Source organism: Podarcis melisellensis (genome assembly GCF_964234715.1).
Source record: "Podarcis melisellensis genome assembly, chromosome: 7".
Classification (NCBI taxonomy): Eukaryota; Metazoa; Chordata; class Lepidosauria; order Squamata; family Lacertidae; genus Podarcis; species Podarcis melisellensis.
Genome location: NC_138539.1, coordinates 43349020 through 43367259, shown reverse-complemented (window position 1 = coordinate 43367259; position 18240 = coordinate 43349020). Strand labels below are relative to the sequence as shown.

Genomic DNA, 18240 nt, shown 5'->3' with positions numbered 1-18240 from the left:
CAGGAGGCTGAACTCAGAGAAATTGCCTATCAATTGTTTGCCTATTCAGGATAGTAACCTTTTATTGGTACTGATGTATCCCTCTTATGCAAAACAACAACCTGTCATTCCTTGCCAGTTTTTTTTAAAAGAATTACTCTAATTCAGCACTTAAGTTATGTTAAAATTCTTTTTAAATTTTACTGTCAGTTTATTTAGGGAATGTTTATTTGAAAAATTGGAGGAGGAGTGTCTGATAATTAACTGTTATCTTCTTTAGATTCTGATTATACTAGGTAAAGGTAAAGGGACCCCTGACCGTCAGGTCCAGCCACAGACGACTCTGGGGTTGCGGCGCTCATCTCGCTTTACTGGCCTAGGGAGCCGGCGTACAGCTTCCGGGTCATTTGGCCAGCACGACTAAGACGCTTCTGGCGAACCAGAGCAGTGCACAGAAATGCCATTTACCTTCCCAACAGAAGCTCACCCCATTGTGGGGATTTGAACCGCCAACCTTCTGATCGGCAAGCCCTAGGCTCTGTGGTTTAGACCACAGCACCACCCACTGATTATACTATTGAAACCTTAATTCTGCTAGTCCCCTGCTAATTATTCAAAATATGCAACAACCTGAGCTGAAGCTCATCAGAGTTTGGCCCTAGACTGCACCTTGAAGATCCTTCCCAGTCTTGAAAAGTGTTTTATTTGCCACTAGAGAGGGGGACTCAGAGAATGAACATTTCAGTCACACCTGCAAATAGGAACAAGAGTTTCTAATTTTGCAGGTTGTATCTCCTAGACAGAATTAAGCACCAACACTTCTGTTTCCTATTATTAATATTAGTAAAATTAAACAATTCTGTTCTACTAATACTGCTGTAGTTTTCTACATAAAAAAGCATTTGCTTAAAGCTACAATAGTGTCAAAATGTGGTTTATATTAAGCAGGAGGGGTTGTCAGAATGTATGACACCTATACTTGTTCTCTCTGCTGGGGGGTACAGAACACTGGACAGGAAGATGGCAGAGATACAGAAATGTTCACACTGACAAGTACAGCAAACACATTCAGAGAGTATTTCACTTCTTTCTTACAAGAGGAAACAGAGGACAGAACTGTAACAGTATTAAAAACAAAACACAACACAAAGCAGACTACTAGCTAGTAATCCAGTGAAGTCAGAAGCTGCAGTAGCACATACTAAAAACTATGCCGAATTGAACAAAGCCGGACTTACTTCTAAGCAAGCATGTCGGACACATTCTTTTTCTGTTAAAACTTTTTTGTTTAACAAACAATAAATCATAAACTGGAGCAAACTTTAACTAGCAAAATGACACTATACATTTGGGTCTGCAATGACCCAGCATCTGATCTGCATGCAGAAGGTCCCAGGTTTAATCCCTAGCATTTTCCAGTAGGGCTAGGAAGGACTCCTGTCAGAAAACCTGAAGAGCTTCTTCCGGTCAGTGTAGCCAATACTAAACTAGATGGAGCAAGGGTCTGACTCACTATAAGGAAGCTTTCTATATTCCTAATTCTCAATATACATGATAGGAAATGATTGCAAGTTCAGTTGTACGTGGATCATAATCACAAAATTGTCCCATAATTCAAGAAATTCTTTCCATAACTGATTAAAGTGGTCTTTGTCTGTTATCTCCACTTTGAATAAAAGTTACGAAGTTATGGAACATCCCAAAGATGTTTGGTAGCCATTTGCATCCAGCAGGGTAATTTTTCAGTCAAATAAGAAGCCAAAAGCCACTTTATTTTTTAAAAAAATTAGTTGACTGATTAACCGATTTTAATCAAATAGATCCACATAAAGCAAAATGGACAGCCATTTTGACCTTTTAGATGGACATACAGTACAGAAAAACAACAACCCTGTTCTATTTTGTTTCAGTCACACTATTAGCAACTTTAAAGAGTTTTGTGTCAACCAGTTATATGGAACTAACTTATATTCAAGTAATTTCCATATAGAAGCTTATTTTCAAAATATAGCTAGTGAATTTTTGACGTATATAAATATTTGAACAGCAGATGCTCAAAATGATGTGAATTATCCAAAAAGCATTATTTTCTCAGTTCCTATATATGCCAAGTAAGCAATCTTGACAGTATCCCATGAAACTTTGTCTTTGTCACTTATGCCTGCTTTTTGCTTTGAGACTAACGTTTAAGTTTTGCACTGCAGTATCTGGAAAATAGTGTCTAGGTGACATTCTCACAAGAATCACTTAAGTCCCCGACTTCTCCTTAACTTTGAAGACTTCTTTTAATGCACGTCAAAGCCCTTAAAAAGCAAACTTTCTTTTTAAGGGTTTTCTGCAACAGCCTAGTTATTCCATTCTCCTGTGATATCTTGATAGGTGTTATACACATACTCAGAATATACAGGAGGGAAATGAATAATTTGAAGCTATCTGAAGACACTTGCTATATTTCCACTGATGTCTGTAGACTGTGATGTCAGACCTAAATGCACAACTCAAAGATTTCATGTGTCAACCATCATCACAATTTCTCTCTCTCTCTCTCTCTCTCTCTCTCTCTCTCTCTCTCTCAAAGGGTTTTGTCCCATGCAGCTATAAATATGTGCAAACTTTTAAAGACACACATTTAAGAGATGGAAACACAGACTCTGCACCAGCTTTGAGGAACAATGCAATGCATTCTCCCGAATAACTCTTTGTAAAATCAGGATCACACCCAATAAGGAGAGAATCTAGATAGGACCATTTTGATGACAGAGATCCTTAAGTCCTTCTCGCAGGACAAGAGTTAAAAGAGTGACAAAGTGCCTAAAGGTCATCTAAAGATCCTCAACAGTGTGCATGGATTCTTTAGCCTCATTAACAACACTGCATCCATACAGTTCGTTTCAAGCATTCAGCGTTCACACTTCTGTTTCAGATATTTTAAAATTTCTTTAAAAAACCGAAACCACCACTGCAGATGGGAAAGTGGAGTTCAGCTGACAGCCCCTCCCTTGCCCAGAGCGACCCCTTTGAGTTGTGTGCAGCCTTTGAAGAAAGGAAATCTCCAGCTCCCACACTTGCTCATTATGGGATGGACCCATAAGACACCGTAGGACGGTCTCCCCCTCGCCCTTAACAGATGCAGGAACTCGAGAGGGGCAGCACCTGTTGAACTTCCGCTCAACCTGCACCCACCAAGAATAGTCCCAGGCTCTCGGGGAAGGAGCGGTCCCCTCATGAAGCACAAAAGTTGCGGGGGTTTGCGCCGCGGGACGAGGCTTCCCATGTGGGAACGGCGAGGGCGTGGCGAAAGAGCCTGTCAGAAGAGGCTTGGGCAAGCAGAGGCAAGCAGGTGCCCCAGAGGCTCCTTCCTCTGCTCTAGTTTGAGGGGGCGAGAAGAGGAGACGAGCTCGCCCCCTTCCTCGCTGGCGGACTCCGGACAGCCGCCTCAGGGAGGGCTGCGGCCACCGAGTTCGCCTCGCAGGCGGGCAGAGGGGCTTGCAAGCGGACGCGCCAAAAGAAGCCGCTTGTTTACCCCGCGCGAGCGAGTTCTCCTCTCTGCCGGCCTCCCCCCTCCCCTCCCCGGAGAGGGCAGCTTACCTTGCTGGCGCGCCCGCGGCTCGCTGTGGAATGGCACCGGGCGGGACAGAATTCCCCGGCTCTCTCTTCCTCCTCGGCTGGCCGAGCCCCGCCCTGCCAACTTCCCAACCTACCCGAGGACGGGGCGGAGGCGGCAGAAGAGCGCAAAAGTGTCGGGAGGTTCCCCTCAGGCGCGCGCGGCGCCCTCTCGGAGACCTCTCTCCGGCCAGAGCGGAATGGAACAAGCCCCAGCAGCGCGTCTCCTTTTCCCGACGCGCCCAGGGTCGGGGCGCGAGGCGGCTGCGCGTGCACCACCGCCTCCTTTTCGCGCCTCCTCCACCCCCCTCGCCCTTACTTTCTGCCAGGAGAAGTTGGCGCTGCACGGAGGCTGCAGTTCTCGGGACGCGGAGCGCGCGCGCGTCCGGGGGGAGGGGGGCGCTCCTTGGAATGCGCTGCTCGGTTAACCTGAGGCGCGCAGACCTCGCTCTGAGAGCGCTGCCCACCCCTCGAGGGGTCCTGCCACTTGTCAGAGCGACGTGACAGGCAGAAAGGGCACAGGTGCACAGTTGTGCGTTGTAAGTCGAAGGAGAATTGTTCAGGAAACACGGTTTGGATTTGCATATAAACTTTTTTAAAGGTTCGCTTTCCGTTGAAGCCAGTGAGGTTTAGTTATTCAAAAGTATACTTTGACTTTCTGTGCATGCTTGCAGAGAAGTAAGGTGCTAAGTTTCTGTGTGATAAAAGATAGGATTGCTTGCTTTGCAGGCTCAGAACAAGAAGCTTTATTTTACAATGTTTTTATAGGTTTTAAAGAATTTTTAAAAATATAATAACTGATGTTTTGCACTGTTTTTATTATATTGGAAGCTGTCCTGAGTTGCTGGGGCAACCCAGTCAGATGGGCGGGGTATAAGTAATAAGTTATTAACAAGATTTGGCCCCCCCTTATTTCCCCCTTCCTCCCTCTTCCACCATGTTGTTTAGTCGTTTAGTCGTGTCCGACTCTTCGTGACCCCATGGACCAGAGCACGCCAGGCACTCCTGTCTTCCATTGCCTCCCGCAGCTTGGTCAAACTCATGTTCGTAGCTTCGAGAACACTGTCCAACCATCTCGTCCTCTGTCATCCCCTTCTCCTTGTGCCCTCCATCTTTCCCAACATCAGGGTCTTTTCCAGGGAGCCTTCTCTTCTCATGAGGTGGCCAAAGTATTGGAGCCTCAGCTTCAGGATCCGTCCTTCCAGTGAGCACTCAGAACTGATTTCATTAAAAATGTATCTTCCACCATAACATAACTCAAACATCATCATCATTAACATCATCATCATAATTTTATTATTTATACCCCACCCATCTGGCCCATAACCCATTAATACAAGAGGCTATTTATTGATGAACAGATTAAAACACAACTGGATAGGCAAATGAACCATATGAAGGGTCAAGTCTTTGTGACACACGAGTTGCTCAGCTAGGACCAAGTGGCAAGTGTCCCAACATGGGGTGCAATGTTTTTATCTTGTGAGCTGCCCTGACCTTTTTTGATAAATGGTGGTATACAAATCTAATAAATAATGATAAAGGGGCATTTGCTGCTGTTCATGTTAAATCAGAATTACGATTTTCCTTGTGTCATATATGTGGTTCATGAATATGATTAACAACAACAACAATAGTCCTGCAAATTACATTTTTTTTGTTTGATCATTAATACAAATAGCATTTTGAGGGGGGCACACAATATACGGTTCGCACTGGGCACAGTTATGGTTAGTTGTGGCACTGCTCATAATAGCAAGAGACACTGTTTAACTGTATTACCTGTTATTACCTAAGGCCTATGATGCTCAGTGGTGCTTGCTCCCAGGTAAGTCTGGGTATGACTGAGTGTGCACAGTTCCCCTTCTCTCAACTGAGGACCAGGGTTATGATGACTAGGATGGGACCATTTTTATCCCCATCAGGCCACTTGTCTGAGCAGAGAGGTTTAAACTGTGGCCAGTTAAATTTTTTCTTTATGATGCTGTTGCCAAAATTGATAGCATCTTGGGGAGTTTAGCATCAAGCACGAGGACTTACGATTCCTGCTAGGCACCCCCACTTGAACATTGAGTTCAATGAGGCTTACAGCCAGGGAAGTGAGTATAGGATTGCAGCTTACGAAAGAAAAAGGAAGAAGTTTTGCACAGTGGCAGGAGGCTTTGTGTAATTTAAAGTTAGGATGTTTTCCCTGTTGGCCAAACTAAATTACAGCTGCAGTTTTAATGTTGTGCTTTCTTTATCCTCTCACCCCCTTCTATTTTTTGTTATTACATTGTCCTGGAAGTTGTTGTGTTAGCCCTCAATCTTTTTCTCTCTAGGCAGAGAGAAATATGGCAAAGGATTTCCAGGCCATTTATAATCTCTCTGTTCCCCTCTGAATCCTCCACAATTTACAGACATCAAAGTAAGTTGCCCCAAATATTCTTGGCAGAGCTTCATCTTTGCCGAGGAATACGGAACTATTTATTTTTGTATTTCAGCCATGTAACACTTTGAATCATTCAGGCCAAACTAGAACTTGACTTTCTGTGCTCAATGATTTTGTTTAGATAACAAAGTTGTTCTTACTTTTTTGTGATATTGTGATGATAAGTTATGGGGCATTATTTCGCTGTGCTGCCTTGCCTTGGCGCCCACAAAGGTTTGGAATTTGGGAGGGTGTGTGTGTCCTGTTGTTTCATTGACCAGGTGCATGTGCTAACCTACTGTGTGTTTATTTACATGTCAGGAGGAAATACAATCTTCTATATAGGCATTTTCTCTAAACCTAGACCCTGCTACAATTTCACATATATAGGTGAAACTCTGGAAACATCATTTTGTCAAAACAATTAGCTGAATGGAAGTATTTTGGGTATGTTTATTTTTAAATATATGGTTACATGTTCTTATGAGATACTTTCTTAGAAAGATACTTTACTTTGAGCATTGATAAACACACAGTGACCAAGTTTGCATATAATGCTAAACCAAATCATGGCTTAGTGTGTGGAAGCAAACACAAACATGTGAGTTTCCAGAACAAAGAATGTAGCCACAGTGCTCCCCCTCAATCTATTTTTATTTAAATCCCATTTGCCTATTATCTCCTGTGTTTGTTGGTGATTTGAACTCTCATCTTCCGTCTACACCCAAAGAAAATGTGTGTGGAGATTGATTTGAGTAAAGTTTCCATGAACTGCATATATCTGTTTGTACTCTAAACATTTTAGTTTTCTTTTTATATATGCTGTTATGTGATAATAAAGTATTTTGTTGTATAGGTTTTTCCCTGACCTTTGTATTGTTTTCAAGTGTTTCTTTTGGTCAGGGATAGCTTTCCTCTTTCTATATCAATTACCTGGCAAAAGGATGAATTACCAAGTGACTGCTGGTGAAAGGCACATGGTTTCCTCTTGCAAGTGTGATGTTGAATGGACTTGTTCATCCTAGGATTGAAACATTTACAGTGAAATCCTATGCATATTTGCACAGACATTAATTCCATTGTTTTCAGCGGGGTGTAATCCCGGGAAAGTGTGGTGCATAGAAATGCAATCTTAGCCTTGTGAAACAATATATCTGCTATATTACCCATGCATGTATTTAATGGTGTTCAATAAGCAGCTGTGATAGGAATTTTATGGTTTTAGATATATGGCAACGTTCATAACCACACGTACATAGATCAGCACAGGAAAGCCAACCTGGAACCATTTTGATTCCTAAACTGAGCAAATGTTTCTCTGCATGGTGAAAATGGAAAAGCTTCCCCATTGTCTCTTCCTTCACAAATCCTGTCTTAATCTGTGTTTGATTAAGGGTGTGAGCCTTATCATTACAAGACTGCCCAGGCTCCCCAAGAAATCCAATCAAGTAACCTGCCAGACAGGAAATAAACAAAGCGACAGGAGAAAACAACATGCAAATGTTCTGTTTTAGACCGCATTATCTGAGGAGTGGTCTTAGGTTACACCCCTTCTGTGATGAATGCATAATGTTTCTGGGGGTGGTCTTGATCTAGAGGATGGGAATTTCAAAAGTCTTTATAAGCCCTTGCATAGCATTTTTGGGGGTCCTCTTCCTCTCCTACATGTGAGGGGAGCACCCTGTTGCAACAGATCAATAAAGATCAAGCTTACTAGCTGCTTTGCTTCTCAATATTCTCTGGTTGGCCTCTGTTATTTTCTCCTACCGCTAGGGAACCTATGTAAGGACTCTATATGGGCTCTTGGAGACCCCATAAGGGAAAAGGGCATATTTTTATTTACAACACAGCCCTCAAAAATGTTTCCCCTCTCCTACTTATGAAAATAGCCCAACTTGGACTGCTCCATTGTACCCTTGGGTTTCATGAGTTTCCAACCACTCAAGTTGCTAAACACAAAGCAATCTTATCTCAGCTTCCTGAGCTTGGTAAAACACAATACGTAGCTGTCTGCCATCTAATAGTAACAAAAGAACTTGTGTTGCACCCAGTCAGACCATTGGTCTTTCTAGCTATTTTGTTTCGCAGCCAGTACCTTGCTTTTCTGACAAGTCTCTCTCTGATGCAGATGTTGGGGGTTGAATTTGAGACCTTCTACATGCAAAGCATGTGTTCTGCTGCAACTCTTCACAGCTTCTGACAGCCGCTTACAGAAAGGGCTTCATAGAGAATAAACAAAAGGGGAAATATCCAGTTTAGGGGGAAATTTCAATAGTGAGAAAAGCATGAAGGTTGAAAAGCTCTTTTCCCAGTTCTATAGTCCCAATTTACTTCGTCCACCACCCAGTGTAGCTGCTTTTAACTTTTAAAATACAGTGGGAGATCTGATCAGGAGTCTCTGACTACCTTGTCTAGATTAACCATGAAAAACTTGCACTTGTTTGGCAGCAGTCAATGTCCTTATGTGAGATTGAACAGAAGAAGTATAGTGGTTGGAATCTATCTGTCTCGGGAGACAATGGAGGAGTGCACCTTTCAGGGTGAAGTCAAACTGTTGGAAGGTTACTGAGCCTGCTGTGGCTGTACAGACCAATATGGGAGAGACATGTTTTGTTGCAGATGCAGATAATTACAATAAAAAGAAAGCAAGGCCTTGATGATAATCCCAATTCACATAAATATGATGCTCCAAATGGGAGCAAAACTTTAAATGTTTCAGTTTTAAGTTTAAGGATCCTTACAAAAATGAGCACCAAAAAAATTATTGCCTATACAGTTCGTGCACAGAAAGTTTACCCAGAAGATGGCAAAAAGGATATCTCATTCAGAATTTCCAAAGGGACACAGCAGTGAGAACAATGGGCCCGTGGTTTATTAAGTTCAGTAATGATCCCAGAAGCCCCTTCTTCTAGCTGGAACATTCATTTCTCTACTGGTCCTAAGCATGAAGTGGGAGTAGAAATGGGCACGCTTTAATGGACTTCAGCAAATTCTAGCCAATGCTGCATAGCCATTAGTGTGAAGGAGAATACTGAGGCTAAAATGTATTTTATTCTTAAGAGAGTCTATACAAATTTATTTTTCCTTCTTTATGGTATCCAGTTCCTGTGAGATTTAGTGGAGCCAATTAGAAGCAGTGATCAAACAAAACAAGCGATATTTTGAACAGTGAGCTGCTCATTTTCTAACATAAAAAGGAAACACATGAAATGCTAGAAGTTGTTGTTCAAGGATTCTCAAGAACTCAAAGTCACAGAGTTCCATCTGTGGCCAAAACAGAACCAATAGTCTATATGATATCATACTGGCAGAAGGAGGGAGGGAGAAGTCTCATAATTATAACACATCATAATCATCAGGAACATTGTGGGGAGGGCCATGGCTCATGAAACAGCACATGCTTTTCATGTGGAAGGTCCCAGGTTCAATCTATAGCATCTCTAAGTAGGCCCAAGATGGGAGAGATTCCGTCTGAAATCCTGGAGAATGATAGCCTGTCAGTGCATACAATACTAAGCTAAGTGACCAATGGTCTTAGTATCCCGGGGGCAGTGAGAGCCAATGTAGCTAACAGGATTTACCTGCCCCAGCACATATGTGAGCAAATGAGCTGGGGCTCTGCACTCCTGCCTGAACAGTTCAAGAACCGGAAATGGTGTCAAAAGGGCATGTGTCTGCCATGCATAGTAGATATATGCACATACCAAACTGTCATGTCTGACTATTAATCCAAATCCAGCAGCTAGAAACAGAAGGAGCTTAAACAAATGAACTAAGAGAAGCCAAAGGATGCCAATCAATCTGCCAATATCTCAAAACTGGGATGTGTTTTTCCCCCAAAGGTATTTGACAGAGGCAGGGGGCTGGGCCCTGAGAAAACATACTTGAGCAGTCTACCATTTATTTCTGAAAGTATGGAGAGCTGTGACTGCTCTGAGTCTCAGAATCGAAGATGAATATGGTATGATTGGGGAGCAGCTGTAGTGCAGCTGCACCTTGCTTTTCCCAGCATAACACCAAGCAGAAACTGTGAGAGTTTCTGTCTGGGCACCAGTATCCTTCCTTTCCCATTTTTTAAAAAGATGGATAAGTGTTTCCAGAAGATGGTGAACATTTCCCACTCACCTGGTGGCAGACATAATCCTTTTGGTGAATGACCTTGAAGGCTTTGACAACTGCAACAGGAAATGTCACAACAATTTAATTGAATTAAGTGCAGGTATTAGTGACACAGCTCAGTTTGGATATGGAGGGATCCTCCAAGCAACTTGTTTATGGAACATTCATTCTGATGTGCCTTTATAAAGTTCATGTACAAGTTTCACAATATATGTATTGAAAGTTCATTCTGACCCCCCCCCCCGGGAGATTGTACATCAATGGGTATTCATTCTGATTTACTTGTGCGGTGGTCATATGTATTCCTGTTGATCAGTTATCTATTCCACACTTTTTAGTGCATTTTCCCATCACTTTCCTAACTACAAAGAGTCCATTAAAGTTGATGTACTGTGCCAGCATGCATGAATCCATTTTAATCATGTACACCTAAATTTCTTGCATACAGTTGAATCCCTCCCACAAAAGTATAGAGTACATATAGAAAGCTGCTCAATATTTTGTATGTTTGAAATTATTTCATTAAAATGGGTTAGGTTTTTAAAGGTTGTAGATAGAAAGAGTGAGCTTACATTGTTTTCATATCGTAGCTTTAAGGACTACACACACACACACACACACACACACACACACAGACAGACACACACGTGTGAGGGTACAGCCCCAGAAGAATAGGAAATATTGCTCTGTGAGGTTTCAGAAACTCTTTATGGCAGATCACAGGCTATGACAGTGACAGCATAAACTCAAATGCTTTGCAGTGCAGATCACAGATAGTGAGTCAGGCAACACAAGTTGAAAGTAATTGAATTTGGTCCCATCTTTAAAGAATTACTATCACCCACAGTAAATAAAATATACATTAAGGTCAATTTCTCACTGAGATGATTAATGTGTGTCTCTTCAGTACCATTTCAGACTGCAGATAGGGAGTTTATATTCTTATACTGTATTATTCTCCATAAAAATAATTCCCACTACATAGGAAAGGATGTCATTTTCTCTGTGACATGCTAGCTTTGAAAACAAAAATACCAAGATTTTGTTCAGCATGTGTTCTAAATCAGGTCATTATCTCTCACCCTAGCCTACCTCACAGGGTTGTTGTGAAAACACAATGATTGAGGGAAGCAAACTGCTTTGAGGAAGTGTTGGGTTAAAATGTAGATTTAGTTCCTGTTGCCTTTGTCCTTAGCACACCCTTTCTAGGATACCTCCAGCATTCTTAGTATAAAGGCCAGTTAGTTTGCTTTTCTTTATTTCTGCCTCTCAAGGGGATTATGAATTCCAAATAGCATTGAGAACACTGAGAGAGATTGGTCTATAACTTTTTTAAATGATTTCAGAGGGAGCTTCTTCCATTACTGTCCTGTCCCAGAAGACTTTTGAATAATTGAAAACCTTGCACATGCTTTAGCAGTTATATGGGAGAAAGTACTTCCTAAGTTAAGACTAGATCCTAGTTTTAATCTCATTATGTCTACAAGGATTTTTTTCTAGTTTTGAGACCAATGGTGCACTGAATTTGATAACATGCTCCCACCCAGAACCTTGTTTCTTTCCTTTTTAAAAAGAAAGATGGTTATATATTGTTCTTTAAAATCTACCCTGAAGAAGAAAAAAATGTCTACAAGGATTTTTTTCTAGTTTTGAGACCAATGGTGCACTGAATTTGATAACATGCTCCCACCCAGAACCTTGTTTCTTTCCTTTTTAAAAAGAAAGATGGTTATATATTGTTCTTTAAAATCTACCCTGAAGAAGAAAAAAATGTCACTCAAAAGTTAATGGGCTCCATTTTGAAACCTGGTGGGTCTAATAAAAGTTATTAGTTCACTTATTTTGCCTGCCCAGAAGTGGTTGTGGTTTTATTGCACATTGTGTTCCCCTTAACAGAGGAGAGAGACAGAGAAAATATTATCACAACTGCACTTCCCAAATCTACCACACATCTCGAATCTATTCAAATGATCTTTAAATAAAAAGGTAAATGGTTATCTGCTATTACCAAGGATGTCTGTTCAATTGGCACTCTGTGGTGCCTGGTGGCTGGTGTCAGACACCTGCAAGGAACTCCCATGGCCAGTTGCCAGGAACGTACAAAGACAAGGAAAAGTTTCTTACCATCCACTTTTTATTCGGTATTTACAGAGAGAGACTTTGGAACACAGCCTCTTGGATAATGGTGTTGTCCCACCTCTCCACCTCACTTTTCTCCCACTTCCTCATTTGTCACTGTCATCACCTCTATGAGTGCTGCTTAGGGCCCTCTGTCTCCAAGCTCTTTGCTCTCCTACTTTCAAGGCTCACCAGGTTCGGGGGGGGGGGTCTGGAATGCTTTCTAAAGACACTGTGTCCATCAGTTGTCACCCCCTTGTGCTTCCTCTTCCTCCTCTCCCATTATTTCCCAGCTTTCCCCCTCATTGTCCCATGAGCTATGACCTCCCTCAAACCCCTGTTGCAATTCTGATCTGTCTTCCTCTTCTCTGGAAGGGTCAGGCTGGGGAGGCCATCTCCACCATTCCTCCTCTGCCCAGTCCCTGATAGCTGGGCAATGAGTGCAGGGTCTGGAAGGAGCACAGACTCTGGATGTCTGCTGCTGCCTTTTACTGTACCTAACCTATTTGTGATTTCTACTTTAGCCATTGATCAGCCTACTCCATTGCTTGTAACTCTGAAAAGAACCGAATTGCACAATGGGCTCTGCCATGTCAGGCCAGGTACTCTGGGGGAATCATGTCAATAGCCCTTCTCATCCCAATGTTCCACAATGAGGTAAGGGCCTCAACAGCTTAGCTAACTATCCAAGGACCACATGGCAGGGCTAAAGGGGCTAGTGGCCCAAGTGGTTGCCACACACAGGTGTAACACAGATACAGCACACACACAACACACAATATAATGCCTGACTATAGGGAAGTCACCTGTCTTGTTGACATATTTCTACTGCTTGTTTGTTCCCAGTATTTATAATATCTAGATTTCACTTGGAACATTGATTCATAGAACACATATTTAATACAGCAGCCCCTTCTTAGGGGCTCTCCTCCACATATCACTTTGTTCTTCCCTCAGTCCATATAGGTGCATTTTCATGAGCATAGAACTTTTGGCTCAAAACAGGCTCGTTCAAGCGTTCAACAGTATGAACTGCACAGCCTACAGATTTGTTCCAGCATGAACAATGCCTAAAACACATTTCCATAACCAAATTCCAGCACTATTTATCATTGCCGAAATGAGTTAATATATCAGAGCATACCTGCATAGTCAGATTTTTCTTCCTTAATATGGAACCAGCATTGCAAAAGGACTGACAAGAAGAGAACATGATTCTTGATACACTGAAGCTGGCACGGCTACATGTTTCAGCTGACTCGATAAAAAAGCAGTTCAGCCTCAGGGCAAGCCTTTCATAATAGGTTTTTCTTGCGCCACGTATCATGATGCAGATGGCTAATGAGTGATTAGGAATTGCTAGGTCTCATTCTCTTAGCTGCACAGAATGTTTAAGTTAAGTTTTATGCCTGCACAGTATAGATGGAATAGGAAGACTTATTAGAGCAATGTGCAGTTCTTACATAATAAAAGAATCTTACTTGTTTTTGTAATATGGGGCAAGTGTTCCCTTTCTTTGTTCAAATACAAAGTTTAAAGCACTTTGTATTTTCCTAAAGATTCAGCTATATAGTCAGATGACACGCATGGTATCTGGGTAAATTAAACCAAAAATAAGTATTTCTTAAGCATGTGTTACTCTTGTAATTCAAACACCAGGACTCTCAGCTGTGGACCTCAGCTGGAAATTCCTGCTGGCTTCATTAAATATTTCAGTGTAACTCCACTGTATGCAACAGGTGCAACTAGCAGTACACAAAACCATCATATTTCTGACAAAATCTGATTGGTCACAGTTGACAGTTTCCATCAGTAAATGAAATTAGCAGGGCAGTGAGTCTATTTATACATGGAATTGATAAGAACAGAAGGAAAATGCTTACAAGTGGTTGACTGACCAGCACTAACACTGCTGTTGAACAGATCGATTAGCCAAGTTTGGAGAGCATGAAGATTAAATACTTTATACCACTGCTTTGAAAAGTTTAGTGTCAGTTTTAGTTTAGGGTCAGTTTAGCTGGATTGCAGCCTTCAACTTCAATCCCATGCACACGTGCCTGGGGATGAGGCCTATTGAGCGTAGTTGGAATTAGAAATCAATTGATGCACATGAACTTAAAGCACTCTGGACATTCAAAAATCCCTACAATAATGCTAAGTAGTACTATTAAATGCATAATAAATAAAGCTCATTTTAGCACATGCCTGCAGCTGCAGAGCCACATCTGTTCCTACTGTTCTTTTCATATTGCTTGCTTCACAGAGCTTCTCATGCAAAACCTCGACCAAGGCTAATGAATGAGGGATGGACTTAATGGGATTTTGGGAGCTCTGTAATCTATTCCTACATTTTAAAAAAGGCAAGGGAACCCTATTCAGATTGGGGCTGTTGCAGTGGGGGATGTTTTTTGTTTCAATCCTACTTCTCTGTTCTTTCTCTCAGTTGTCACCCCAGCCCACCAGAGCTTCAATTTACCATAAGAGGGGAAACTTTCAAGGTTCATGATTCCTTAGAGTTCTCCCCCATGGGACAGTAGACTGAGAAAGTGGTACCTGAGGACTTGGGATTTAGTGGACTCTCCCTCCTTGGAGGTTTTTAAGCAGAGGTTGGAGAGATGTTTGACAGTGGAACAGACTTGGGATTTAGTGGACTCTCCCTCCTTGGAGGTTTTTAAGCAGAGGTTGGATGGCCGTTCTGATTCTTGCATTGCAGGGGGTTCAACTAGATGACCCTCAGGATCCCTTACAACTGTATAATTCTATGTATGCCATGTCTAAAAAAGAAGATGTTGTTGTTTTCCCTCCAGATACTGCATAACTCAATGGTACTAACTCTTGCTGCATGTGCTGAAGTAATATGGGTGTCTAGGAATAACGCCCAAGTTGATAATAAGCTCCAAAGTTGGAGCTCAGTTCCATTTAGGGTAATTATGTAGCTGCTTAAAATTTTCCTAGCAATTCCAATTTCATACTTGCCACCCTAAATGGTTATCTACAGCTGCTGGATGCAGTTAAATGTACATTTCCCCTCAATGGTTCACTTCTTTCATTGCTGCTGAGTGAAGTATTCCCTAACCATTCGGTGTAGATAAGGGTGTAAGACAATTTGAGACATGTCAAATGGAAACAAGCCATTGAAGCATAAAGATTATGTTACAGGTGTCTGAAGCAGCAGAGGCACCTAAAGAGACCAAGATAAAACTTTAAATGGAATGAAAGTTTAATGGAATAAATTGTGGTATTAAAATGATTAAATTGTGACTGTGAAGGGAAATCTACCTCATACTTTGGAAACTATAGTTTATTGTTCAGCTCTCTTCCCTCAGGAGTTAATGGGAAGTGAAGACCAGGGGTTTTGATGAATCTCTGAGCTTTCATCATCTGAATGGTTTGCTCTGTACTGAAGTAAACAGTCTGAAAGAGATCCTGGTTCCAAGTTGTTTAGGGCTCTAAATGTCAACAACAAAACCCTGACGTTTTCTGAGATGCTACTTAATAGGCAGTTGGTATAGATCTGTCTCAATACTGGTGTAATATATGTAAATCTGGGTGTTCCTTTAAGACCCTAGCAGCTGCATTTCAAATCTCAATCCAGGAGGGGAAATATGGAAAGTGGAGGGAGAATGCTGAAAGGTTTATATACCTTAATTTGTTTATGAATGTCACAATTAGCTCATTTTGGTTTGGCTTAACTTTCATTGGCTTGACATTTTTCAGATTAATTCTTTAATTAAAACACAAACAAAATATCCGGCTAATTTAAAAAAGTAAATGACGGCAATGATGAGAGGTTTTCTAATTCAACAAAATGTTTTCCAAAAAAAGAAAGAAAGGGAAAAAAGAAGCAGGAGATATTAGATGCCCTAATGACTAAAGAGAATGAGTTAATTGTAAAACCAGAGGTTACAGATGTGCGCCAAGCTAAAAAAATTACTGGAAGCTCAATTCTTGATGCTAGTTAATCAAGAGATTGAGAGGAAAATTAACAAAACAGAATTTTTTTGAATTTGCCATTAAACCGGGTAAATTGTTAGCATGGCAACTCAAAAGAGAAAGAAAGAATAGGATAACAAATAATATTGTTGATGAGGATAAGTATCTTACCAGCCCAAAAGAGATAAGGAAAGCGTTTGAAATTTTTTATACTTCTTTATATTGTTGTGAGAAAGAGGATATTAAGAAAATTGACTCTTATTTGAGCAATTGTAATATTCCCTGAGTGTCTAAAGAAAACCAGAAATTATTGCATGCCCCAATATCTATTTTGGAACTGCAGATGGCAATAAACTGAATGAAGATGGGCAAAGCACGGGGACCAGATGGACTTACCACAATTTATTATAAAATTTTCAGGATGCACTTATAGAACCACTTAAGGACAATATGAAAAGAATTTTTGTGACTTGCACAGTCCGAGCTTCTGGGAAAGCTGCATTTATAACTTTGATCCCTAAACAAGATAGTGACCTAACAAAGACTTAAGAATTATAGACCTATTTCCTTATTGAACTGTGACTATAAGCTCTTCGCCACGATTTTGGCTGATAGACTAAAAAGGACATTGACCAAGTGAGTCCACAGAGACCAGGCCGGTTTTATACCAAGCCGACAAATGAAAGATAATATAAGAAATGTAATTAATTTAATTGAGTACTTGGGAAAAAGGAATAAAAAACAGGCTGCTTTGATCTTTCTAGACATGGGAAAAGCCTTTGATAATATTTCTTGGTCATTTATTCTCAAGGTTTTAGAAAAGATGGAGAGAGACAGGTAATTTGTTTCTAGCAGATATTAAAGCAATTTATACTGATCAGTCAGCAAATATATTAGTAAATAATATTCTCTCAGACAAATATCAAATAAGAAAAGGAACTAGACAAGGTTGTCCCCTATCTCCGTTGTTATTTAACGTTAGAAATATTGCTTCAGAATATAAGGAGAAATAGGGAAATTAAAGGTATTGAAGTGGGATGCAGAGTCTATAAATTAAGGGCATTTGTTGCTGATGTGGTCTTAAAATTGGAACAACTATTGGAGAGAATTTCCAAAGCTCTAGAAGAAATTAAAAGGTTTGAAGAAGTGGCAGTTTTTTTTTTTTAAAAAAAATCAGATAAAACAAAAATGTTGGTCAAAAACAGTTGAAAAAAGTTTTAGAATGGTTGTCTGGCTTAAAAATAGGAAAAAAGAAGTCAAATCTGGCTGACAGCAAGGAACCTCAACTTAATTGAAAATAATTATATTAAATTGTGGAAAGAGGTTAAGAAAGACTTGGAGACACGGGGGAGGATGAAACTTTCCCTGCTAGGTAGAATTTCAGTGGTTAAAATGAATGTACTTCCTAGGATGCTGTTTTAATTCCAGTAAATTCCAATTGTAAATAATGCAAGCTCCTTCAAATAATGGAAAAAATATATTTGTAAATTTATCTGGCGGGGGGAAAGCCAAGAATTAAATATAAAATTTTGAAAGATACAAGAGGAAGAAGGGGTTTTGCCCTGCCAGACTTGCAATTGTACTATGAGGCAGCTTGTTTGTGTTGATTAAACGAATGAATTATATTGGATAATACAGATCTTTTAGACTGGAAGGCCAAGACTTAAAATTCGGCTGGCATGCATGTATGGTATGGGAAAGCAAAAATCTATAAGAGTTTTACGAACCACATTCTCAGGAAGAATTCTATGGAGCCTGGGAGAAATATAAAAATCTGTTAGAAAGAAAAACACCTTTATGGTTATCCCCCATTGAAACAATTACAATTAAGAGAGCTAATGGGTGACTTACAGGGAAGCGCTGGACTTTGCAGAGGGCAAACCCAGACTGAATCTTAGGGAGAACTTAAGAAGTCAAGTTATGGATTGGTTACAATACCACCAGATATATGATATGTTCAAGGTAGACAAAAAAATGGGTTTTTGGACCAAAACTCACAAATTGAAAAATAACTGTTACAAAACAAGAATAAACTTCTGTCTAAAATGTATAATTTCTTATTAGAGTGGGAAACAAAT

General features: G+C 40.7%; 1 protein-coding gene across 1 annotated transcript in view; it reads right to left on the bottom strand.

Moving 5' to 3' along the window:
* CHST9 (carbohydrate sulfotransferase 9) overlaps nucleotides 1-3890 on the bottom strand; it is a 56270-nt gene extending 52380 nt beyond the window's left edge. The window contains exon 1 of the mRNA XM_081918556.1: nucleotides 3568-3890. The gene's annotated coding sequence lies outside the window, so the exon portion shown is untranslated. The remainder of the gene's footprint in view (nucleotides 1-3567) is intronic.
* Nucleotides 3891-18240: the final 14350 nt, after the last annotated feature.